Raw genomic sequence first — 27,396 nt, 5'->3', positions numbered from 1 at the left:
TTGTTCTCCTGCTCTGTTCTCCCGGAAGCTCTGCTGTCACATGGGCTGAATCTCCTTGACCCCATCCCCCATGAGTCCCCCACTGTACAGGCACAGGAAGAGGTTCTGTACTCCCCACCTCCTGGGCTGCTGCTGTCTTGAACTAGCACAGACCCAGTTCAGCCTGATGGGGCCAACCAAGGGTCTTTCATTGCCTCTGCAGAATTCTGGATTGTTAAAACTTTGTTAAGAATGCTTGTGTGAGGGGTGCCTAGGTGGCTCAGTTGGTTAAGTATCTGACTCTTGGTTTTGGCTCAGGTCATGATCTCATGTTTTGTGAGTTTGAGCCCTGTGTGGGTCTCTGCACTAACAGTGTGGAATCGGGGCGCCTGGGTGGCTCAGTTGGTTGAGCATCTGACTTTGGCTCGGGTCACGATCTCACAGTTTGTGAGTTCGAGCCCCATGTCGGGCTCTGTGCTGACAGCTCAGAGCCTGGAGCCTGCTTTGGATTCTGTGTCTCCCTCTGTCTCTGCCCCTTCCCTGCTCATGCTCTGTCTCTCTCTGTCTCTCAAAACTGAATAAACATTAAAAAAAAATTTATAACAGTGCGGAATCTGCTCGGGATTCTCTCTGTCTGTGTCTCTCTGCCTCTCCCTCCCTCTTGCTCTCTCTCAAATAAATAAATAAATAAATACATAAACATTTTAAAACATTGTGTAAAAAAAAAAAAAAAGAAGAATGCCTGAATGAGATCTGTCTTTTGGGGGAAATGTAGTTTTTAAAAAAGCAAAGCAAGACAAGTAAAATTTGATGTCAGCTATAAAACTTAAGTGATCTGGTACATCTTCTGGTTTCATAATTTGATTGTTAGTAATTAATAATCCATGTAAATACATTATACAACTCTAGTAATTTTTACTAATTTCATTGAAGTCATTGATAATGACATTTTAAATAAGATGTAAAGCTATGGATACAATTCTAGTAATTTTTACTAATTTGATTGAAGTTGTTTTTAATTACCTTTTAAATAAGATGTAAATATATTCCATGTTTGCTTTGAAAGTAATGACCCACCCCCATGCTGCAATAGTTTCAGTCTCTGAAGAATTAGTCTGAGACTCCTTTTCCTTTTCTTAAGAGGATGAGCAGGACTGAAGGTAGGCACGTGAGAATAAGCCAGTTTAGACAGTGTTTATCACTGAAAGTCTTCGCTTTTCGACTCGGTCTACATTAGCGTTTTTCAAGACAAAAACATCATGAGCTTTTGAGCACTTTGGTTGACGCCTACCCTTCACCCCTCAGTTTTCCAGGTCAGCATGGTTCTCTTTTACCATAGTGTCTTTGATCTATTTGTCTTCTCAGTTCGGTAATGCAGATTTCTTTCAGATTTTTAAACGAAAATATTCCCGCAAGCAATTTGCCTTGAAATTCCCATCTCCCTTCCAGAAACGGAGAAAAGGCTGTGCACTCCTCTGTGCAAGCTGAGCTGACAAATAAATTGTTACCTGGCTACAGCGTCGTGTATGCTGTGAGGACAAGCTGACTTGGTTTCTATGTCTAGTACATCAACAAAACATTTCCAGCTACTTAAGCATCTTACTACTCCAGATTGCCTCTGCCTGATCCTGCTGTTTTCAGAGACTGCCTTTCTTCCTACCCCCCCACCTTTTTTAATGTTCTGATGTTTTAGGTACATTTTTAGTGGGCAATTCAAGAGAAAGCGTATATCTAAGAATTCTCATTTTTAAGCCTAAGATATTCACTTGTGGTTGATATTCTCCTCACTGATTGTCCTAAATTAGGGTTACCAGATCTCCAGAGAAAAGTCAAACAGGACCACCCAGTTAAATTTGAACTTCACATAAAGAATGAATACTTTTTTTTTCAAGTGTAAGTATACCCCATGCAATATTTGGGACATATTTATACTAAGTAATTATTTGTTCTTTATGTGAAATTCAGACTTAATTCAGTGTACCGTATTAAAATTTTTTTTAACTTACTTATTTTTGAGAGAGAGAGAGAGAGAGAGAGACAGTGTGAGTAGGGGAGGGGCAGAGAAAGGGAGACACAGAATCTGAAACAGGCTCCAGGCTTTGAGCTGTCAGTACAGAGCCTGACGTGGGGCTCAGACTCACAAACCGTGAGATCATGACCCGAGCCGAAATCGGATGCTTAACCGACTGAGCCACCCAGGTGCCCCCAGTGTACTGTATTTTATTTGGCCACCTTATCATACATGAGAATTTCTGCTTTGCAGTTTCTCTACCCTCCAATCCCCAGTGTTTCTTCTGGGGTTCAGAGTCCAAAGAGAGGGAGAGGGAGTAGGGATATAGGAATGGATACTTGACTTTCATTGTCAGGTCTTTGGCAGTTTCTGGGGCTTTCATCTCCCTTTTAAACCTAGAAAAGTGGTACTTAGGTATCAGGTAAAAGGGGAGGGACCCCAGGAATAATGTAGCTCCAGGGATGAGGTAGTTTCTTATGACACTGTTTACGCATCCATTTAAATCAATACCGAGTTATCCAGACCCCAGCGGGCCTGCAGCAGTATATACCAGTGAATATGTGGTCCTTGAACTGTTCATCTAGAGTCTATAGTCAGGTCATGTTGTACTTTATGCTGTCCTGACAGTTTATCTGGTTGAGATCACTCATCACACGACTGCTATTTAGTGAAATGGAATTCTGCTTGTAAGACATTGGTATGACAAGGAAAAAATTCATATTTCAGGATTCACAGCCTCTTCTCCCCTTCCTCACCTTGAAAAAGAGAGTTTTCTTTTTACCTGTGCTGTGTCCCTGGTCCTAGGATTGCACAGGACCAGGTTAATGCATGAGAAAGGGAATCAAATGCAGCCAAGGCCAGTTCATTTGATCTCAGGAAGCAGTACGGTGAGAAAAGAACAGATAGAGAAGATAAGAGTGGTAGGCAGAGAAAGAACAGAGGGGTATGTGTGTGGAAGGGGTCATAGGGGAAAGAGCGAAAAGGGGGGATTTTAGGTGGAAAGGAGGTCTGGAGGCAGTGTTCTTGCCCGGCTCTGTGAGATACCAGAGAGGAGAAAGAAAAGATTTTCAGGAAGCTGTGCTGTGTGTTGTAGGATTCGTCACCCTCTTGGCATTTTTTGAGAGACCGTGGTTAATATTATATTTATCTAATGACTCTTACTTTCTCAGAGATTTCCTCTGGGTGGGAATTATCCTGAAATATACCTACATGCAACCTAGCTTACGCAATTTACACAACATGAGGCAGAAGGAAAAAGCAGGGCAGTAAGGATCCATTAAATTCCAATCAGACACCTATTTTGGCAGCAAAACTGTAAAACTAGTACCTCACTTATTTCATCATTACAACATTCCCCGGGAAGAGCTAAAATGGTTATTCCCAACAGGAACACTAAAACACAAATTGACGTTGTCTATTCATGTGTTTATGACGTTATGGATTTTCTCTCTACCTTCCTCCCTTTCCCTCACATAGTTACATGTGTGACATGACATACATGTGACACAGGATCGTGAGATAAATACACTTTTATTTTTGTCATGCAGGGTAGAAGTTACATTCCAAATTAATGTTTTTTTTTCCTCCCAAAGTTGTCGATACGGATGCTACAGTCTTTGCATCTGTGCGTCGTTGTCTCAGATTGCATTACATTTGAACATTGCATTGTTCAAAACCATTGGGATCTCCTGTTGCGGCATAACCTTCAGAGTTTTGTCAAGTTACTTCGAATATCTTCAGTGATGGAAAATCTTCATCCTTAACGATGTATTTGACTTCTGGAAACAGCCAAGGATTATTTGGAACATGCCTTGATGGATAAAACATGTAATGATAATAGATAACACTTCTGGATAAAAACAAGATAGGAAAATTGATGGCGCTTTTCGTTTAGCTCATAAACTGAAAATAATTATAAAAAATAAGGTATTCTAAGTTATTTTTGAGCAATGGATTGTGTTGAATAAAAGAGTAGTCTACTGAAAAACTATCTCAAAATAATCATTTGTTTGCAACTGTGTTACTTTATTTGTTCATTCATCTATTCATTCAACATTAGTTCAGTAGACACGCCATGAGGACCTACCCTATCTTAAATGGTAGCTCCGAGAAGAAAACTTTGTTCTTGTCCTCAAAGAACTTCTATTTCTATAGAGAAAAAGATATACAAGCATGATTTTAGTATGCAGATCTTATCTGAAACCTTTGATGGGTTTTAGAATTCAGAATATTTCACATTTTCACAAAGTAAATAGGATAAGAGGCCAGTCACTATAGCTGTAGAACATTACCCAAAATTTTGTGCCTTAAAACAACAAAAACGTTTGTCTTTCTCATGAATCTACGTTTAGATTCATGGCTTGGCATGAATCAAGCCTTGGCATTCATGGCTTGGCATGAATCAATCCTTGGCATTCAAGGCTTGGCATCAGCTGATCTTTGCTCCATTCAGCCAACAGTGGGGGGCACTTGAGTGCTGAGGACAGGCGTCAACTACCCCCTCATGTCTGATAGTTGATGCTGGTTGGTGGTTAATAATGGCTGGTGGTTGAGACCCTGGCTGGGGTTGTGGGCTAGAACAGTTTCGGTTGGCTTCACTGTGGCTGAGCTTCCTCACAACATGGTGGCTGAGTTCAAAGGGCAAGCATTTTGGGGGAGAAGGGAAAATAGGCAGAAGCCATATCACCTTTGATGACCTAGCCTTGGAAGTCAAGCCATGTCACTTCCACCACTTTTATTCATAAAAGCACTCCCATTTTCAAGGGGGAGAGGAAATAGACTTCCCCTCTTGATAAGTAGTAAAAGTTCTAGAATAACTTCTGGGATGAGAAATGCTGCAGTAGCCATTTTTGGAATGGTGCATATACTCTAGGTGTGTGTACCCTGTGTTCCAGACCATTATCAGTGCTGTCTGAGGCTTCACTGTGCGATGAAACCCATGAATAGTTCTGCAACAAAATGAATGAATATTAAAGTGGACTAAAAGATTATTTAAAAATTTTTTTCAATGTTTATTTATTTTTGAGAGACAGAGAGTGACAGAGTGTGAGTAGGGAAGGGGCAGAGAGAGAGGGAGACACAGAATTCACAGCAGGCTCCAGGCTCTGAGCTGTCAGCACAGAGCCTGACGTGGGGCTCAAACCCACGAACCGTGAGATCATGACCTGGGCCGAAGTCGGACGCCCAACTGACTGAGCCACCCAGGCACCCCTAAATTGAGATTATAAATATAAATAGTTCAATTCAGGTTCTGTCACCAAATGGGTTTCCAAAAAATATTTCCCTTTTAAGAGATTTCTGGATTTTAGACTTTCTAGTAAGTGGTTTTTGAGTTGTAATATAATTTGTGCTGATGGAGGCGATAGGCATTTACAACACATGTTGAAGAAGAGACTGTAGGAGAACTAGAGGAGTAAGAGATCTGTACAGAACAGGTAACTGAAAGTGGATTCTTTAGGAAGGGTGTTCCAAATCGAAGAAATGCCAACAGAATGGAGATCTGAGTGTGGAGAAAAGCAAGATTTAAAAATAGCTAGAATATATACATGAGGGAGTTTTCGGGGCCAGATCAGCAAGAGTCTTGGATGCCATATTACGGAATTTGGATTTTAGCCTGTAGAGACACTATGAAGCCAGTTAAGGATTGTAAGCAGGAGAGGTACGTGATCATATTTGTCCTTCAGAACAATTATTTTGGTGACAAATAGTAGATTGAGGGGTATGAGGATCTTGTTCACTCAGGACGCTCTTCAGTAGGCAGCTAGAATTTATGATTGCCTGAAATGAGAGCAAGGAAGAGGGGTGCTTGGGTGGCTCAGTAGGTTGAGCATCCAACTCTTCTTTTTTCTTTTTTGTTTAAATTTATTCTGAGAGAGACAGAGACAGAGAGAGCACATGTTTGCAGGGGAGGGGCAGAGAGAGAGGAGAGAGAGAATTCCAAGCAGGCACTATGCTATCAGTGTAGAGCCCAACACGGGGTTTCATCCCACAACTGTGAGATCATGACCTGAGCCAAGATCAAGAGTCGGAGGCTTAACTGACTGAGCCACCCAGGCGCCCCAAGCATCTGACTCTTGATTTCGGCTCAGGTCATGTAATCCCAGTTGTGAGACCCTCTTAAGCCCTGCTTAAGATTCTCTCTCTCCCTCTGTCTCTGTCCCTCTCCAGCTCTCTCTCTCTCTCTCTCTTTCTCTCAAAAGGAAAAAAAAAAAAAACTTTAAAAAAAGGAGCAAGGGAGAACTGTTGAATTTAGCCGCCATTTCCTTTTGTGCTAGGACCAGAGTTAATCAAGAAAACTGTGATGTGGAGATGGAGAGGAGTTGTCAGATTGACTCTTTTCTAATTAATTTTTTATCCAAGTAGTGTATATATCTTCTTTACGATGTAAAATAGCACAAGGCATAGAATAAAAACCAATGTGCACGGTACCACATCTCATTACCTCCAGTCTTACTCCTTAAAGGCTACCACTTTCCCCCCTTTAAATGGTTTCTTCTGGGATTTACTTGTATGTTCTAAATAAGGTACTGTGTCTGTGGAAAGTAACAAAATAAACCAATTGAAAATGACTTAAATAATACCACTGATTCTCACAACAGGAAATCCAGACTCGACAGGCTTCAGACACCATCTATGCTTCCATCTCAGTTGGCTTCTCATCATGATCACGAGATCAATGCTTCTATTACAACAGTCACATGAAAGAAAATCCAGTGTAAGAAGAGGCACTATTCTTCTGGTGAGTCTTTGTGTGTGTGTGTGTGTGTGTGTGTGTGTGTGTGTGTGTGTGTGGTGTTCTTGTTTTCGTTTTTGTTTATCAGCAAATAAATTTTTTTCCAGAAGCTCCAAAGCTCTCTGCCCCTCCCGTGCTTTTGGATAATTTGGGTCATATGCCCCGTGTTGGATTATCTTTGGTCAGCTTGGCATTACCGCCACCCCTTCTATGGTCTCCTTTGCTTGGGAGAGAAGCCAGGTGCTACATTCCTCTTTATTGTATGGTTCCAGCCTAGAGCGTATTCATGAGAGGCATCCTTGAGACAAAATGATGGAGAAATCATTATTCTTCAGTCAGTTGCAGCCAGAATTGTGAACAGGTGTGATACTCCTAGAGACATTTTTTTTTGTGGGGGGTGGTTGTGGGGATAAGCCACCAGTTCTCTGTATTAAAGTCATTTATAGCTAGACTGCAAAGAGGAACTTCTGTTTTCTGGACTGATATGTGACCCTTCCTAAGCATAGCACTGATGCAAGGGAAATGAATTACAGCACTGACATAAGACAAATCAGGATTTAGATATGATTTCAGTATGGAGCACAATGGTAATATGGAGGAAATTTGACTTCTAGTAATGGCAGGGTAGCTTGGTCAGGATAATCTTCCTACAGGCGAGCATGATAGAGTCTGGATGGGAATATTAAAAACCAACTATCTGAAGACATTCCGCAGGAACTAAAAGCAGGTGGATATTGGAGAGGAGTCTGCCCTTAAAATATGGGAACTACACAAATGTGACTTTTGGCTTTACAGTTTATGTTCAGAGTTGTTCACCAATCCATTAGGTGGCTCAGAATGAAGTTGTATTACTGAATAATTCAGCTGAATTACTGAATACTAGTGTCAGAGTATAGAATTCAGGACTGGAAGAGCAGCTGGGCAGCTAGAAGGGGAATCCTAGAAAAGAGGAGGTCATGGAGGTGGTACACCCCAAATTTGCATATAAACTCTTCTCAAATTCATGTCCAGCCACTGAAATATGCATCAGTGGGAGAGACCACATAGAGTACAGAGAAAAAGTGACCATTAGGAACGGGAAGAATTGAGCAAAGATTTCAGCTTACACCCAAAACAGAGGAGACAGACCTAGGAGTTTGAGTCTAGCCAATTTAATTCCTTACTAGAAGAAAAATCACACTCTTCTGAGCAATATAACAGAATCACAGATGTCTACAATGTATAATTCTTAATGTCTAGTGTACAGCAAAAATGCCCAAATGTACAAAGAGATAGGAAAATATGACCCATATGCAAGAAGAAGGAAAAAACAATCAGAGAAAACCGAACCTTCAGTGGTCCTTAGTAGACAGAAACTTTAAAGCAGCTATTATAGATATGCTCAAGGACTTATAGGAAAACATAGTCTTAATGAATGAACAGATGGAGAAACAGCAGCAAAATAGAAGGAATGAAAAGCTCCCATTTTACTCTGTTTAGGCTGCTGTAACAAAAACACCATAGACTGAGTGGCTTCAGTAAACATTGATTGCTCACAGTTTTGGAAGTCTGGGAAGTCCAAGATCAAGGCACCAACAGATTTGGTCTCTGGTGACGTTCTGCTAACTGGTTCCTAGGTGGCCATCTTCTCACTGTGTACTCGCATGGCAGAAGGAATAAGGGCACTCTCCAGGGCCTCTTTTACAAGAGGGGCACTAATGGGGGGGGCACTAATCCCATTCACAGAGACTCCACCTCATGACCTCATTAACTCCCAGAGGCACCACCTCCTAACACTGTCACATTTGGGGTTAAGTTTTCAACATGTGAGTGGGGGGAGAGACACAAACATTCAGTCTATAGCCAACTCAAATGAAAATTCTAGGTGGAAAAAAACGGCAACTAAAATGAAACATTTACTAGCTTTGCTTAATGGCATATTGGAGATTGCACAAGAGTCCATGAATTTGAAAGCAGGTAAATGGGAATTATCCAAATTCAAGAAAAGGGAGAAAAGAAGAAATGCGAGTAGATTCTTAGAGAGCTATAGTTTCTGATAATATAAGCAATCTAATACAGGTGATTTGGAATACTAGAAGGAACCAAGAGAATAGGGAGGAAAAAATTTTGAAGAAAAAATTTGGAAGAAATAATGGCTGAAAACTTACCGATTTAGTAAAAACACTAATGGGTCCAAGGTGCGTGAACCGCAAGCAGAATAAATACAAAACCAACCAAACAAAAAACAACAAATAACATTAGGCACATGACAGGCTGTTGGAATCCAAAGATAAAGAGACAAGAGCCTGGAGAAAAAAAAAAGCCTGTGTATCACTTGAAGAGAAACAATAAGACAAGTGATGGCAGACTTCTCATCAGAAGCAGCACACCCAGATCACATCAGTGGAAGGATTGCCCCAGTTGAGAGGAGTGGCGTCAGCGGAGTACCTTCAGTTTTCAGCCCCTTTCAAGGTTGCCTCAACTGTAGAGCCCTGACTCACTTAAGATCTTGCTTTTTCCTGGGAGACCTATAGCCAGCGATTGATCGATCAGTGCCCGAGCTGACCATCTTGGCCCAGTGCAAGACAAATCTGAAGGGCCATTCCTGTTCTAGCTCCCCCGGGGCATCGGTCGAGGCTGTCAGAGGATGTGCATCACAGCTCAGTTTTTCCTTCTGACTACTCTCGCTTCCTTCTCCTTCTTACAGGTTTTGATACCCAGGGGACTCCTTAGTAAGCATTCTGCTGGCTAAATTTCAGCTCAGAGCCTACCTCCTCGGAAACCCAACCCATGACAACAACTGAATAATACCTTTAAGTGCCGAAATAAGTAGGAACAGTCAACCCAGCATTCTATATGCCGCAAAATTGTCTTTCAAAAATGAAGAAAAATAAAGATATTTTCAGGCGGACGAACGCTAAGAATGTGTATGTTGTGCTATAAGAAGGACTGAAGAAATTCTTCCAGTGGGAGATGAATCACACCAGACAATAACTGGGGCGCAAGGGGAAGAATGAAAAGCACGGGAAGTAGTAAATATTTGGATGAATATAAGGGAAGGTACACAGTTTCTTCCCTTTATTTTTTAGATTTTATTTTTAAGTAATCTCTATACCCAAAGTGGGGCTCGAACACAAAACCCTGAGATCAAGAGTCGCGTGCTCCACCAACTGAGCCAGCAGCCAGCTGTGCCACGTACACATTTTCTTAATTTCTTGAAAAAATCATGTGATTGTACAATACAACCTATAACACTGTATTGGGTTTGTAACATAAGTAGATGTAATAGATACGGCAAAAATCTCCCAAAGTTGGGAGAAGGGTAAATAAAACTATAATATTAGAAGGTTACTGTATTTTGTGTGAAGTAGAACAATATAAACTCTAAGTAGCTTGGGATAAGTTAAAGAGGCATATCGAAGGCTTTGGAGTAACCACCAAAATTATGAAAGATATACAGTTAAAAAGCCAACAGAGAAATCAAAATGGAATGCTATAAAGTATTCAGATCACCCGAAAGAAGGCAAGAAGGGAGGAAAAAAGAATGAAGTGGACAAATAGAAAACAAACGGGAAAAATGTATATTAGTGATAATGGCGGCTCGTTTTCTTATTGTCAGAGAAGGGAGTTACAAAGGTAGAAGCAAGAATGAACCAGTGGTGTTGGAATTACTCATATAAGCAAGTACATAAATATGGATGTAATATGCGTATGTTTGTATATACATACATACCTGTGTTTATGTCCGTGAATCTCTCTATTTATGTGGATATCCATAGATATCCGTAGATGCACACAACCATATGATTTCTAGCTGTGACCACCGACAAGGTTTGAAAGCATCAACCAAGAGCATATTTCGAGGTCCAATCTTGATTTCTGAAAACCCTTCTCAATGTAAATGTCTGAATGGCTTTTTGGAGAAGTGACTGACTTGAGGACTGGGGTAGGGAATGTACAGGATAAGCCTGGAACATTTTGTGCCCCAAAGTAAGGAAGTCCCCAAGGAATGATGGGGATCTGTCAAAGGCTGCAGAATCTGGTTTGACTGGGCTCTCACTGGTGAAATCTGGAAGAATATGACTTCAAAGTAAATAATGGTAACAAACTGTAAGCCGCTGAATAAAACAAGAATCCATGAGTCCACATCCACTCTAAGTAAATATGTGAATAAATTGCAAGTTAGATGATAAACACACCTACCTAGTCTTAAATTACCCCCTTGTAAAGCACTTATTGATTACAAAGGGAAAAAGTAACTTGATAGTGGAGAAGCCTGGCAAACACCCTCTTAATCAAATGAGCCAAAACAACATCACTAGTAACAGGACAAATTGAAATCAGAACCACGTTCTAGAACACAATGAGAAGAACACACAAAACATCGCTTCTGTGAGAACTCCTGCCAAAGATTCGTAAGCTGACTCTAATCACAAAGAAACATCAGACAAATTGAAGGACATAGTACAAAATAACTGTTCTGTTAATCTTTAGAATTGTGAAGGTCACGAAAAGACCAAAAACTATTCCAGATGGAAGGAAACAAAAGAAAAGTGACAAATAAATGCAATGTATTAGCCTGGTCCGGCTCCTTTTGCTATTAAGATTGTTACTAGAGCAATTGGTGAAACTTAAATGAGGTAGAAGGATTAAATGGTAGTAAGGTGTTAATGTTAATTTCCTCACTTTGATGATGGTGTTGTGATTATGCAGGAGAATATCCTTATCTTTAGGAAATAGACACTAATGTATTAACAGGATGTTAGCAACTTCTCTCAGCTGGTTTGGGGGGGGGGTGGAAGTACTTCGCACTGTACCCACAACTGTTCTGTAAGTTTGAGATTGTTTCCAAAATAAACAAATACCCACTGAGGAAGAAAACCCACAAGATATCGTTAGAATGGCTAAAATAAATACAAAAGGATGATAGAAATGTCGAGAGCAGGATACGAAGCCACCAGAATGCTCATAAATTGCTAGTGTAATGTAAAATTACAAAATCACTTTGGGAAAGCTTTGGTAGTTTCTTATAAACTTACCCTTCCTTGGAGCTAGCAGTCCCTCTCCTAGGTATGTACCCAAGAGAAATGAAAATGTATGCCCACGTGGATACTTGGATGGGAATACTTACAGCAGCTGTCTTCCTAATAGCCAAAATCAGGAACAAAATATCTATCAGTAGGAAAATGGATTTAAAAATTTTGATTTAGGGGCCCCTGGGTGGCTCAGTCAGTTAAGCATCTGACTTTGGCTCAGGTCATGATCTCACAGTTCAAGTGAGTTCGAGCCCCGCATTGGGCTCTGTGCTGACAGTGCTCAGCCTGCTTACGATTCTTTCTCTCTGCCTCTCTCTCTCTGCCCCTTCCCCACTTGTACTCTCGCTCTCAAAATAAATAAATAAATTAAAAATTTTTTTATATAATCATATAACGTAGTGTTACTCAGTAATCAAAATGTACTATTTAAAAAAAATTTTATGTGGGGCGCCTGGGTGGCGCAGTCGGTTAAGCGTCCGACTTCAGCCAGGTCACGATCTCACGGTCCATGAGTTCGAGCCCCGTGTTGGGCTCTGGGCTGATGGCTCGGAGCCTGGAGCCTGTTTCCGATTCTGTGTCTCCCGCTCTCTCTGCCCCTCCCCCGTTCATGCTCTGTCTCTCTCTGTCCCAAAAACAAAACAAAACAAAAAAAAACGTTGAAAAAAAAATAAAAAAAATTTTATGTCTACTTTTGAGAGAGAGTGCAAGCAGGGGAGAGGCGGGGGGGGGGGGGCGGGGGGGAGAACCAGAGGATCTGAAGTGGGCTCTGCACTGAGAGCAGAAAGCCCAATGTGAGGCTCGAACTCATGAACTAGGAGATCTTGACCTGAGCTGAGGTTGGATGCTTAACTGACTTAGCAACATGGGTGCCCCAAAATGTACTATTTATACATGTAACAGTATGGGTCAATTACATAGAACATTATGCTGAGTGAACAAAATTAGAGTACATAATGCATGATTCCATTTATATGAAGTTTTAGAGGAGGGAGAACTAATCTATGATGGAAAAAACTCAGAACAGTTACTGCCTCTGACAGTGCTGGGATTAACTGGTAAGGGATACTGGGGATATTTCTGGGGTACGTAGATGTTCTACGTCTTGATGGAGTGTGGGTTACACAGGTCTATCAGTCTAAACTGTAGACTGTTTACGTAGACAATCCTAAGGAATCCACAAAAAAAGATAAGAATTTAGCAAGGTTACAATATAATTTATATATATATATATACTATATATATAAATTTAATATACAAAAATCAATTTTAATTTTATATACTAGCAGCAAACAATTGGAAATGAAATTAAAACAAATTTTTTTAAGGTTTATTTATTTTTGAGAGAGAGGAGAGAGTGATCAGGAGAGAGGCAGAGAGAGATAGAGAGAGAGGGAGAGAGAGAATCCCAAGCAGGCTCCACACTGTCAGCGCAGAGCCAAAAGCGGGGCTCAAACTTTCGGAATGTGAGATCATGACCCGAGCCGAAATCAAGAGTCGGACACTCAACCGACTCAGCCACCCAGTTGCCCCGGAAATGAAAATTTTAAATTCCATTTACAGTAATGTCAAATTTACAACATTTAGGAAGAATTTAGCAAAAGATATCCAAGACGCCTATCCTGGAAACTACAAAATACCTTTGAGGAAAAAAAAACAAAAACAAACGAAAATATCTCAAGAAATGCAGGCAGATACCATGCTGAAGAATTGGAAGACCCAATATTGCCAATATATTACTCTTCCCCAAATTGATTTCAGTCCCACCAGGCTGTGTGTGTGTGTGTGTGTGTGTGTGTGTGTGTGTGTGTCTGTCTGTAGAAATTGAGTAGCCAATTATATTTAGGTAGAATTGCAAAGGACCTAAGATATTCAAAGCAATCTTGGAAAAGAACATTAGAGGAGATCCTCAACTAGTGATCATGGGCTGTCCTTTTACCTATAGAAATAAGAGATTAAAAAAATAATTAAAAGTTTAATGTGTATGAATAGGGCTTGTTGTCTGGCGGGCTTCACAGTAGGATAATTGACAGGCACAAAGTTGTTTTATTGGACAACCACCAAATGCAAATGTTTCTGCACGTTTCTCCAGGAGAATAGGGGTGGGTGAGGGGTGCTGGTGTGGTGCAGTGGTGGTTGGTGGCAGAAGCTTGGGAGATGACAGTGGGAAAGGGGACCTTGGATGATACCATTTACCGTGCAGACTTTATTGCAAAAATGTTTCAGGGACAGTTCTTCACCGCCTTCCTCTACAATGTTTAGTGTCCGTGTCCAGAGTGTAGGGTTCAACTTCTCACCCTTTCTGTGGGCTGGTAAAGAGTACCCAACTTTTTGAAGTATGGGAGAGACTGTCTATAGACACTTTAATCCCATTGTCACATCCACTTTCTGTCTTATTTGGTGCCTCTACTGTCCAGGCCTTCCCAGGGTTCTTTTAGGTGAATCAGATTGCTTCCTGTTGGCATGCTATTGCCGACAAGCCTGGTTGGGTTTTCTTAAGCTTTCTCCTGTCTGCTAGGAAAATCTCCACTCCACCATCTGTTTTCCATTTTCCAAAATTTCATTGATAATACTTATCTGTTGTTTCCTTCCTTTTCCCAATCTCTTTCTCTCTCTCTGTCTCTCTTTGTCCCTTTTTGTGGTTTTGCATTTTTAAATTCTTTACTATCACTTTTGTTTGGTTTCAGGAGTCAGCAGGTAGAAATACTTTAGTTTGATCTTTAGTTTAATCTACCGTGAACAACTGGAAATCCTCCCGTGCTTTCCTAAAAGGCAGTGTGATTTGGAGCTGTAGAAAGTGCAGGGTAGGGTATCACAACTGGAGAGAGAGACACCGCAGATGGGGACAAATACAAAAGATACCTAGATGTCATTTTTTAACCCAGTCCTGTTACTTTATATTCTTGAATCTATAGTCCCAATTAGCGTGACTATTTAATCATTCTGCTATGCAAAGGATGTAAAAAAAATTTTTTTTTCTGCACAAACCCGTGTGGATTTTTATAAAATAATGTGTTTTACTGCTGCTCAAAAATCAATTCCTCCTTGACAAAATATTAGCAAATCAAATCAAACAATGCATAAAAAATTATACACCACAACCAAGTGGGATTTGTTCCAATTATACAAGGCTAGTTAAACATTTGAAATCAATTAATGTAATCCATCACATCAATAGGCTAAAGAAGAAAAATCATATGATCATATCAATAGTTTCGGAAAAATAAATTGACAAAATCTGACCCTTATTCATGGTATAAACTCTCAAAAAACTAGGAATGGGGGGGAATTTCCTTAAGTTGATAAAGAAATGTCTATTTAAAAAAAACCTACAGTTAACATCATACTTAATGATGAGAAACAAAGTACTTTCCCACTTGATTGGGAACGTGACTGGAATGTACTGTCTCAACACTCCTATTCAACGTCATGCTTGAAGTCATATCTAATGAAATAAGACAAGAAAAGGGGGAAAACATAAACAGACTAAGAAGGAAGAAATGAAATAGTCTTTGTTTGCAGATGACATGACCATCTTTGTAGAAAATCCCAAAGAATCAACAACAACAAAAAGATACCTGCAATTGGTCATAGCAAGGTTGCAGGATGCAAGGTTGCCCGACAGAAGCCAATTGCCTCTTTATGTACCAGCAACAAGCAAGTGGAATTTAAAATTAAAAACTTAATACCATTTACATTAACACCAACATTGAGATAGAGACCAAAGCCGATCTAAGTTATGGAGAGATATTCCATGCACATGGGTAGGAAGGCTCAATATGTCAAGAGGTCAATTCTTTCTAACTTGATTTATAGATCGAATGCAATCCTAATCCAAGAATAGAGAGCCCAGAAATAGACCCACACAAAAATAGTCAAGTCCTCTTCCATAAAGGAGCAAAAGGCAACTTAATGGAAAAATAATAGTCTTTTCACCAAATGGTGCTGGAACAGCTGGATATCCACATGCAAAAAAATGAATCTATACAGCTTTCACAAAAAGTAACTCAAAATAAACATAAGCCTGAATATACAAAACTCCTAGAAGATAAAATAGAAAATCTAAGTGACTTTGGTTTTGGTGATGACTTTTCAGATAAAGCATCAAAAGCATGATCCATGAAAGAAAAAACTGATAAGTGGGACTTCATTAAAATTTTAAAAACTTCTGCTCTGCAAAGGACACTGTTCAGAGAATGAAATAATCCAGAAATTGCGAGGAAAATCTTTGCAGAGTGTATATCTGATAATGGACTGATATCCACAATATATAAAAAACTCTTAAAAGTCAACAATAAGAAAACAACTCAATTTTTTTTTAATGAACAAAAGATCTGAACAGTCACGTTACCAAAGAAGATATAGAAATGGCCAATGATTATATGAAGAGGTGTTGAACATCATATATAGCAAAGTACTGCAAATTAAGACAACAACGAGATACTACTATACATCTGTTAGAATGGCCAAAATCCAAAACACTGACAACACCAAATGCTACTGAGTATGTGGAGCAAGGGGAACTCATTCATTGTTGGTGGGAAAACAAAACGATACAGTGAGTTTGGAAGACAATTTAGCAGCTCTTTTTTGCTTTTTATTTTTGTTTGCTTGCTTGGTTTGTATTTTTTACAAAACCTTACCATATGATTCAGCAAGTCATGTTCCTTGGTATTTTCTCAAGTGAGTTGAAAATTTACCATTCACACAAAAATCTGCACGCAAATGTTTATAGAAGGTTTATTCAAAATTGCCAAAACTTGGAGGCAAACAAGATGTCCTTCACTGAGGGAATGGATAAATAGACTGTGGTACGTCCAGACAATGGAATATTAGTCAGCGATGAAAAACTCATGAGCTATCAAGCCATGAAAAGACATGGAGGAAATGTAACTGTATGTTGCCAATCTGAAAGACTGAAAGACTGAAAACTGAAAGAAGCCAGTCTGAAAAAGCTTCACAGTGAGTGATTCCAAACATGCAACAGTCTTGGAAAGGCAAAACTATGGAGAGAGCAATACCAGTTGTTTCCAGGGACCAGAAGGTGGGAGGGAGGGAGGAAGAGGTGGAACACAAGGGATTCTTAGGACAGTGAAACTATGATACTGTAACGGTGGATACATGCCATCATACATTTGTCAAAACCCACAGAATATACAACACAAAGTGTGAGCCCGACTGTACATTTGGACTTCAGATAATCATAATGTATCAATATTGGCTCATCAGTTCTGGCGAATGCACTCTACCAATGCAGGATGTTAATAATGGGGGGAAACCGGGTGGGGAAGAGAAGGTATCTAGGAATTGTGTGCTTTCCGCTCATTTTTCTGTAAACCTAAAACTGCTCCAAGAAAGAATGTCTCATATATATATATATATATATATATATATATATATATATATGTATATATATAGAGAGAGAGAGAGAGAGAGAGAGTTTTGTTTTTTTTAAGTAAATTACACTCAACATGGAGCCTTGACTGCAGATCAAAAAAAAGAATGTCATATATTTATAGGTATATATATAAATATAATAAACAATATAATATATACGTATAAATAAATATAATAAATATAAATATATACATATAAATAAATATAAATATAACAAATATATAAATATAAATATATATCACATGTATTTATATATATAATATACTTTCATATATATGTCATAAAATATTGTCCAAATATAGTTTTATGTATACGTCATGTATATTTATATATATAAAATATAGTTTTGTTTTGTCCGTTTAAGTAAACTACACCCAACATGGAGTCCCGACTGCCAGATCAAGAGTCACATGCTCTACTTCATGAACCAGCCAGGTGCCCCAGTCTATTATTTACAAAAAAGAAAGAGAAAGAAAAGAGAGGCTATTTAAAAAGCCAAGTCCATGAGGAAAGAGCTGTAGTGACAGAAGGGGTGTTTACACACGTGTGTGGATTCATGGGAGCTCATTTCATCACGCACTTAAGATCTATACGTTCAACGGCAAGTAAATTTTACCTCGGTAAAAAAATCAACTCTATATTATCACCTGTTCTTAATTTGGCTGATACAACACTGAAGAGTTTAAAGGAAGCAGGACTCAGCTGTACGTGAGTGTCGTTGACCTTGGAAAGATGCTGCCGTGTCGTGAAGGGGCGGAGAATGGCTCTCTCAAATGCATTTCCTTGTGCAGCTAGCCTTTCAGATTAGCTAATATGTAGAGGGAACAATCCTAGCTCCATATTTCATTCTTCCATGGCTTTTTTTTTTTTTTTTGATGCCTGATTATATCTTTTCTTTCAGATTTAGTCAGAGGGGAAATGCCACCTGAGGTCTGAGCGCACATGTGACAGAAATCCTGGGAGAGAAGCACCGTCGTGAACTTGTTCTTGAAGGAAGTGAGGGGTCTGCATAGGCCGAGAAATTGGGATTCGTGGCAGCAGGAGTGGCCGTGATCTAGGGATGAGTGCCAGCGAGCAAGAAAGAGGCAGAGCTGACCGGACTCCGCAAGAGGAGGGTTGTATTTAGGATCCATGACAAATAAGTACTTAAACGTAAGAATGAGAAATTGGGGGCTGGTCACATAATCTTGGAATAATTGGGAGAAGATGCATTTATCTTTCTCCCATACTCAGGAGTTGAGTGGCCTGGATTTGTTTCAGGGGCTGTAACAATTCATTTTAGATCGGCCGGGCCATGGCACCCAGTCGTTTGGTCCAGCACCAGTTTAGAGGTGGTTTGTTCCGTGAGACTAGCATTTAAGTCAGCAGAGTTTTGAGTAAAGCAGGTGCCCTCCGTAATGTTTGGGCCTCATCCAATCACATGGGGGCCTTAAGAGAGACTGGCTGAGGTTCCCCAGATTCTACCTCCAGGCTGCCTTTGCATCGACTGGAGCATCAGGTCTTCCCGGGGTCCAGCCTGTTGGCCTGCCTGCAGCTTTTGGACTTGCCAGCCTCCATGAGCCATTTCCTGAAAGTAAATCTCTCTGTGTATTTATTTAGGCTGCTGTTCTGCTTCTTTGGAGAACCGCTCTGGCCAATACAATGGCTAATAGTCCAGTGCCAGCTCTGAATTCCTCTTGCCTCCTTCTTGCCCGCAACCCAAATCGGCTTCCAGCTAATTCTTAATGTGTGGAAAAATAGGCAATTTATGTTAAGGTGTTGTTGACGTGAAGTGGATAGGGCATTGTAGTGCCTCTTAAACAACGATAATGCCTTCAGGCCAAAAGAGAGGAGTGCTAAAAGGTTAGCGGATTGTACCATACATATGCATCGGTTATCTGTACACAGGTATGTGTTTTTACTTATTTGGGTTTTGGTTGGAGTCGCTTTCTGGAGGTCAGTCTCTGCCAGCTGTGGATGGTCGGCGCTTGCAACGGCAGGCTAAGTCTTCACAGTCTGGTAATAGATTTTCTCAGTCCACGGGTGGTACGTTAAGAACCCAGGTCCCCTAGTTCCAGACGCAGTCTGCTGCTGTCAACCAGACATCTAATGCGGTGATCTCCCCCCGCCTCCCCCAAACCTGATTGCCCACAAGCCTGCCTGCTTCTTGCACAGCCTTCCCTGCCATCCCTTACAAGGGCCCGGTTTATACAACTGGGATTCTCCCCTGGTTCCTTGTTTGCACTCTAGTAATCTGGTACTTCTGGAACCATGCCACAAACCAAGACCTGTTTGGCTGGGCTCTGATCCCCTGCCCAATGTATGCTGGTTCCTATGCCCCAGGGTGTCTGACGCTGCTCACTCCACTAAGTCTGGTTCAACCTGGATAAACCTCTTTTGAACTTTGATTTCTGGTTCCACTTGACTGTGTGTGTTACCACCCCTCGGTGACCATCAGTGCCGTGTCCTTACTGAGTAAGATCTTCTGAGTGGGTCCAACTTTAACTGGACCCAAGTTTTCCTCGCTGCAGTGGACACTGACATGCGTTTAGGGACCCAGTATTGTTCCTGTGTTGATACATCGTGAATCTAGTCCCATCGTCTCCAGTTAATTTCCTGGTTTCTTCTGGTTAGCCTTTGGGGGCCCAACACGCCTCACATTTTGGTCTGTAAGGGGTTCTAATACAGTAATCCAATCACACCACATGGAAGACAGGCAAATACAGATTCTTAAGTAAGAAAGTGACATGATGAAAATGGTATTTTAGGGAATTTAATCTCTTAGCGTTACTCAGGATAGATTGGAAGAAGGGGAAACTGGCTAACATGTTAACCTATTAATTGAGGAATGTGAGGCTTAAGTGGCATAGAGTGGTAGTGAATATAAGAAGAAGTAAAGAATCTAAACACTCTATGCCAATAAAATTTTATTTGCATAAAGATGTTCACTGCAGAATAATTTATAATAGCAAAAACTTGCAGTGACCTAAATATCCAACAATAGGAAATGATTTGGGGAAATTTTGTTATAGCCCGCTTAATGAAATGTTACAAAGCTAACTAACTAAATTGTTAGGAAGGTTATTAATCAAAATGGAAAAGTGCATATGATGAAATATTAAAGAAAAAAAGGCAGGATCCTGGAAATGCAGGGTAGAGCCACTGTGGAAAACAATATGGAGGTTCCTCAAAAAATGAAAAATAGAATTACCAGGGCACCTGGGTGGCTCAGTTGGTTGAGCATCTGACTTTGGCGTAGGTCATGATCTCATGGTTCATGAGTTTGAGCCCTCCATCAGGCTCACTGCTGTCAGCACAGAGCCCACTTTAGACTCTCTCTCCCCTTCTCTCTCTCTCTGCCCCTCCCCTGCTGATGCTCTCTCTGTCTCAAAAATAAATAAAATATAAAAAAAGAAAAAAAGAAAATTACCATGTGATCCAGCAATTCCACTACCAGGTACTTCCCCTAAGAATCACAAAACACTAATTTGAAAAGGTATTTGTACCTCTATGTTTATTGCATTATTTACAATAGCCAAATTATAGAAGCAACCCACGCATCCATCAATAGGTGAATGGATAAAGAAGATGTGGTACATATACACAATAAATACTACTCAGCTATAAAAAAAGAATGAGATCTTGCCATTTGCAGCAGCATGGATGGAGCTAGAAGGTATGATGCTAAGTGAAAGAAGTCAGTCCGAGAAAGACAAATACCATATGATTCCACTCACGTGGAATTTAAGAAACCAAACAAATGAACAGCAAAAAAGAGACAAACCAGAGAATGTAGTAGAACAAACTGAGGGTTACCAGAGGGGAGGTGGGTGGAGGGATGGGTGAAAAAAGTGAAGGGGGTTAAGAGCTCCCTTTACGAGGACTGAGTAATGTATAGAATTGTTGAATCAGTCTATCGTACACCTGAAACTAATATAACGTTGTATGTTAATTATGCAGGGTATAAAATATGCACACAATTATTACAAAATCTGAATATGCATATAAAATATGTGTAAAAGTTGTATGAAATGGTAACAATGATTGTGGTAGAGGTGGATTTATGTATGCTTTCATTTTCTCTGTTTTCCAAATTTCTATAACATGGTTATATTAGTTTTAAAGATTCTGGGATTCCAGCCTCCTACTGAGACTAATTCTTTCTCTGATTTAAATGATTATTTTGACACATTTATTGGTGTTCTCCTGTCTCCTACGTCCTGGAATGAGCCTTGAGTGAGGATAAAGCCAGCCACTTTGAGAAAGTCATCGTTTCGTTACCAAAAGCAGGTTTGGCCATTGATGAAAAATAAAAACAAAGAAGCAACAACAACAAAAGCATCTTTTTCCAGGCACTTCAAGAAATACCTGTTTACTGGAAATAATTGGATTTATATTGATTTCTAGCATAGCTGGGCTTTCTACCTTGAGGCGGTGCTAACTTAGTTGGTAAGATCATGCACTTTGACGTAAGGCAGAAATGGGTTCAAATTCTAGGTCCTCTGCTCATAGCTGTGGGACTGTGGGCAAGTTACATAATCGTGCCATGTCTTCGTTTGCTCAGAGGGTGATGTTACTGACCTTTGGAGATGGGAGGGTTGTTGAAGCAAGGCCAAGTTGAGCCATCACTCAACTTTACCAAGTTGCTGCTGAGGGAGAAGGGCCTTGGCCCCTGAATGGATCCTGTAACCCCCACATCCTCCATTCAGGGGAGGTCAGGGCAGGACTGTGCTCAAAAACCTTATGTCTTTTGACACAATGGGCTCTAAAATACCATCTGCATTAATGACTCTCCTGGGACTGTTTGGAAGTCACCATGCTCTAGTGCCCAGATATTCTTAGGCAGCTACAGAATTTATTGAGGATAATAATTTCCAGAGGAGGCTGTGGAGGTGGCACTCTTTGTACACCTTAGTGGTGGCAAAGATGAACAGATAAGTGAGTAGTCCACAAATAACCTCTGAATTTATATATAATAGCTCTCTGAACACATCTCCCCTGAATGCCCCCTTTGGTGGTATTTATTGCTTTACCACCACCTCTTCCGGCTATTATCCTGAACCTCTGTGAGCCCAGCTACTGGTCAAATCTATGTAGCAGCTCAGGCTGCTCAGCCTACAGGACACCCTCTAGCATCACAAGGGACATTATAATAAAGGCCATAGTCAATAACTACCAAATAGCAAGGTGAATGATTCAGATGGGAGATGTCCTGCCTGTCCTTCTACTGCCCTCCTCATCTGTCCTTGTCATAGAGTCTAGACCCCTTTGTAACGACAAAGTTCATAACTCTGGTTGCCTCCCATATTCAGTTCCCCTATTTATACATTTCTGCCTCCAATTTTAGCACCTGTTCTCTATTCCATACTCCGAAAGACTCATCCCAGCAATTGTACATGGACCCCCAAAGAAGTGATTAGTGAGGATGATGTAGAATAGTTCAAGAACTATTCCAAGAATAGTTCCAACTTTGGCCCAGTAGGAAGGGCTCAGATTGAAGGATGCTCAAAGGATATTCCTACACACCCCAGAGAGCAACTCCATTTCCATCAAGAATACCCAGATGGGCAGCTCTGGGCCTATCCTGTTTGATGGAAGGGACCTTTTGGAAGAGGTTAACCTGACTTTGTGTCCTTAAACTGGCCAGGCACCCCTAACACATGAGTCCAATTCTCAATGTAAATGAATTTCTACTCTGACGCATTGTGCACAGCTTAGAATGCCAAATATTATTTCATGATTGCAGTCTGCTTGAGGAAAATATTTCTAATGCCTTTGGCTCTTGATCCCTTGCCCTACCTCCTGTTTATAGGCATATACTTGTCCCTCTGAACTCATGCTTGGCTTATGGGCATGAACTTCTTGTTTCTCTTTACAACAACTTTCGCTTACCCTTAGGATTACCTCTGCTTCTACCTCTCTGAGTCAACACTTTTGCCTGGCTCAGTCCTCCCCCCATAACACCTGACATTACCGTCTCATGGCAGGTATTTTCACCCTAGCCCTGTTAATAGGAACCGCACGTAAGAAATTAACATATCAGTCTACCACCCTACTGTAAGGACTATAGTTTTATAGCCATTTTCACCCCTTTTACCCTGCAAAGCCCCAATCTAGTAACCCTCATGGGCAAGGTTTATAGAGAGCAGAGTCAGAAACCATTCAAGTGTGAACACTTTAAGACAGTACAGCAAAAAGAAGTGTGAAGAGCAACTAGGAAGCTGTAAATAATATATTCATCTGACTGTCTTGCTCATGGACTCTGATCTCTGCACTTTGTTACCTATGTTACTTCTCTATCTGTCCCTGACTCTAACCGGTTTCCTCTTGGCTGGATCCATGAATTTGCTGGATCCATGAATAAGCTCTTGGCTTACCTCTTCTACTTAACATTCCACCTGTCCTCCACCCCGCCTGCCCAGTATGGAATGATTAGGTTCTCCTCCGCCAGCTGCTATACTTTTCATTGTTTTGGGGTCTAGTGTTAATTGAGCACCTCACCAGAAATGACCAGAAGCAATGCTCCTGAACACCCCAAATCCATCCCATGGGCAACATATACCTTTGAATAGGGTTAATACCCCCTAGAGGGAATTTAGAAGACAGGTGGTTAAGTGATAGGGAGAGGGGATGAGGAAGTGGGAAAGGGCAAAAATGCCAGGGAAGAGCTATGGAGGGAGAGGAAGAATAGTAGGGCTGTTCAAGTAATATTTGGGGGATAAAACATTTGAAAGAATGAAGACAAATGGGGGTGCCTGGGTGGCTCAGTTGCTTAAGTGTCCAACTCTTGATTTCAGTTCAGGTCATGATGTCATCATTTGTGGGATTGAGCCCATGTTAGCCTCTGTGCTGACAGCATGGAGCCTGCTTGGGGTTCTCTCTCTCTCTCTCTCTCTCTCTCTCTCTCTCTCTCTCTGCCCCTGTCTGCTTGTGTTCTCTCTCAAAATAAATACATAAACTTGAATTGCATGAGAACAAAAGTAAAGTATGTAGAGGTGAGAGCCGAATACAGGAAAAGAAAATAGGTGTGATAGTCAGAGAGGAGGTACATGGCAGGAGTGAGGGCTGCGATGGTGAGATACAGGGCCATTCCAAGGTGAAATGATAAGAGTGGGCAACTAAAACACCTAGCAGAGGACTCCCATTAAAGGGCACTGTCATAGTTCTTCTCTTCAAGAAAGGGATATTCTAAAGTTTATTAGTTTTTTTAGTAATCTCTATACCCAACGTGGGGCTCGAACTCATGACCCCAAGACCAAGAGCCACATGCTCTTCCAACAGAACCAGGCAGGCACCCCAAGAAAGGGATATTCTAAAAGATGGTTTAAATAAGTACAAAAATAACTACACCAAGGCCGACTATTAGCCACAAGAAAAGTACAAATAAAGGGTATGGGGATCCAGAAAAAAGGATGCCATGACAGTCAACACTTAGTGCTATGCCTTGTATGGAATACGTACTCAACAGAACCGTTTCAGGAGAAAAGCTGACATTGGAAAGGGTACACATGTGCTTTTCAAATTGCATAGCTGATATTTAATTCTTTACTAGTGATTCTCAACATTGGATACACGTAAGAATCCCTTGGGAAACTCTTAGAATGACCGATGTCTGGGCCCCACATTCAGAGATTCTGATGTAATGGGTCTGGGGTCAAGCCTGGGCATTAGTGTTTTTCTGAAGCTTCCAGATGATTCTAATGAGCAGCCAGGATTGAGAAACCTCTAGTATTTGTGTATGTCTTTTTCTTCTGAAAGGTTGAGAGGCATAGTATCCAAGGGGAGAAACACAAATTTGGGAAATAGGAAGTACAGATTCTAGATTTAGCATGAGTGCCCATTTATACATCTTGGACAATGTCATCAATACAGTAACAACTCGTATATAAACTCAGGGTAATATATCGTTTCTGTCCCTTGTTTCTCTCAGGAATTTGGAAAATTAAACATGGGGACTTTTTAGTAGGAAGTTACTAAGTAAATACATTTAATCACTACATTTTATCCAGGGAGATGGGCTAAATGGGTGAGAGGCATTAAGGAGGTGAGCATTGGGTGTTATATGTAAGTAATGAATCACTAAATGATTTCTATTCCTGAAATCAGTGTTATACTATATGTTAACTAACTTGGATTTAAATTTGAATAAATAAATAGAATTTTAAAATGAGATATAATTGACAAATAACATCAGTTTCAGGAGTATATGTTACTTTGGATAACAAAAACCTATTATGATTAAGAGTCTATTCATCATAATAAGTTTATGCCTTTTGACATCCATCATCTCATTTGTTTCTCTCCAAATCTTTGCCAGTGAAGTATTATTTTTATTTTGCAACTGACTGACCTACAGGCACACCTCCTTATGTGACAAAGCCATTTTCGATTTTTCTTTCTTCAGTCTTAAGTATCTTTCTAAGTCATTGTTGACACTGTATATTTTATGATGAGTCAGTAGTATTGGTTTTAATGTAAAGAGTAAAAACCTCTGGCCCTGTGTTCGATCAGTTGCCTGACTGGCAGGAGGACGAAACAGAAATAAATATATTGAGGAAGATCGGTAAGAATCAAGAGGAATTGGCATTTGCTACCGGCCATCGCTAAATGAATTAATAAGACATAACGAACAGTAGCGAACAAGACACTCTTCAGATTTTAGCATCCTAACTGCTAAACAAATGTTGAAAGAATGAATAAGTGAATGGATGCATTTTCAGATAGTTATGGAGGGGCACCTGGGTGTCTCAATCAGTTAAGTATCTGACTCTTGATTTCAGCTCAGGTCATGATTTCACAGTTTGTGAGTTTGAGCCCCACATCGGGCGCTGCCTTGGCAGTGAGGAGCCTGTTTGGGATTCTCTCTCTCCTTCTCTTTCTGCCCCTACCTTACTCTCTCTCTCTCTTTCAAAAAAAATAAAATATTTACGAAAATGACCATAATGGTAACGTAAAAGCATTGAGTACTTACATATGCCTGGCCCTGTTTTTAGCCTTTAACTCTTTTGAACCAACACACTAATTCTTTCAGGTAGGTATTACTATTATTCCCCATTTTCCAGATGAAGAAATTGAAGTCCAGAAGGATTCAGTAATTAAAGTACTGAGCCTCTGTTCCCTAGTCCACTAGCAGCACAGTAACAAGGTCCTTAGTTAACTGAATTTCACAGTGCACTTAGCTGACCCCGCTCTTCCTTGAGTAAGCCAGGCCCAAGTCCGTTATATCTGTCTTTTCTGTTTGTGATGCCACCTGCTGGAGAGGCGACCTGCTCTTGTTACCTTGCCCGACCACTATCTCTTCCAGCCACTCCTAGTAGCGACTTCCTGTTCCGAAGTCTGTTGGCACCGTCTGCCAGGGTATCCCCCTTGGCCTTAACCGGGGACAGAAATAGGCGGCGACAGGGCTGATGATTCCATACGTGACATGGAGACTCCGGCCCAGGACGTGGCTTCCAGTCTTGATTCTGCCGTGGCTCCCATCTCTGCTATCTTACCCTTGTCAGCCACAGCAGAACCCTGTGCGTCCGCTGCCCAGCCATTCTGCAGTTATGGACACTGTGGAAGCCGTCAACTCTCAGGTTCACCATTACAAGAAATCTACCACTAAGAAAAAGAAGCACACCCAATTTTAATGGCATGGTGTCAGGAACTGAAAGGTGATGCGTCCCTGTTTCAGAGAAGTTAAAATGTGTATGTATATTAAAAAAAAGAGCATCTTAAAATTGGTGAAATACAGCATATAAATGTGTCTTGATAGATTTTTCTAACACTTGGGGGCTGTTTGTAGCCAGCTTTTCTCATGACCACTGCCATTGCCAACTCGCAATGTTTGTCCCTCCTTTTGGGTGCTGTGGACTGTAGCAGCTATTGTCACAAATAGGGCCTTCCTCCAAATACTGGTGAAGTGTGTATACTTTTGGGTGTGGTGATTCAGACAAGAGAAAAGAATGGTAGTGCTTGTTAAGTGCGGTCGGAGTGTGGAATATATCAGATGATAGGGAGTTTAGGGAGGTTCTAGAAGTGTCTCTTCTACCTTTTCATGATATGTAATATTTCCATCCTCCCCCCCCCCGCCGCCCCCGCCTCCAGAAATTTCTTCCTGCCCCTTTGTATTCAATTGTCAGCCCAAACCCCAGCTCCTGGCAATCACTGATCTGCTTTCTATCACTATTGTTTTAACTGTTTAAGAATTCATGTGCATGGGCACCTGGGTGGCTCAGCCTGTTAAGCGTCCAACGTCGGCTCAGGTCATGATCTCACAGTTGGTGAGTTTGAGCCCCGCATCC

The 27,396-nt window shown here is 40.8% G+C and overlaps 1 protein-coding gene across 3 annotated transcripts in view; it reads left to right on the top strand.

The window, feature by feature from the left end:
• Positions 1-27,396, top strand: part of PRPF18 (pre-mRNA processing factor 18) — a 103,477-nt gene that overhangs the window by 14,363 nt on the left and 61,718 nt on the right. For 2 of the 3 annotated variants that reach the window (XM_053895440.1, XM_053895442.1), the window contains exon 3: positions 6,589-6,728. The gene's annotated coding sequence lies outside the window, so the exon portion shown is untranslated. Of the gene's footprint in view, positions 1-3,582; positions 3,818-6,588; positions 6,729-27,396 lie in introns of all 3 variants that reach the window. The other variant, XM_053895441.1, reaches the window with a different exon arrangement.

The sequence above is a fragment of the Panthera pardus genome, unplaced genomic scaffold (genome assembly GCF_024362965.1).
Source record: "Panthera pardus isolate Hobbes unplaced genomic scaffold, ASM2436296v1 HiC_scaffold_6, whole genome shotgun sequence".
Taxonomy (NCBI): Eukaryota; Metazoa; Chordata; class Mammalia; order Carnivora; family Felidae; genus Panthera; species Panthera pardus.
This window is presented reverse-complemented; position numbering and strand designations above follow the sequence as displayed.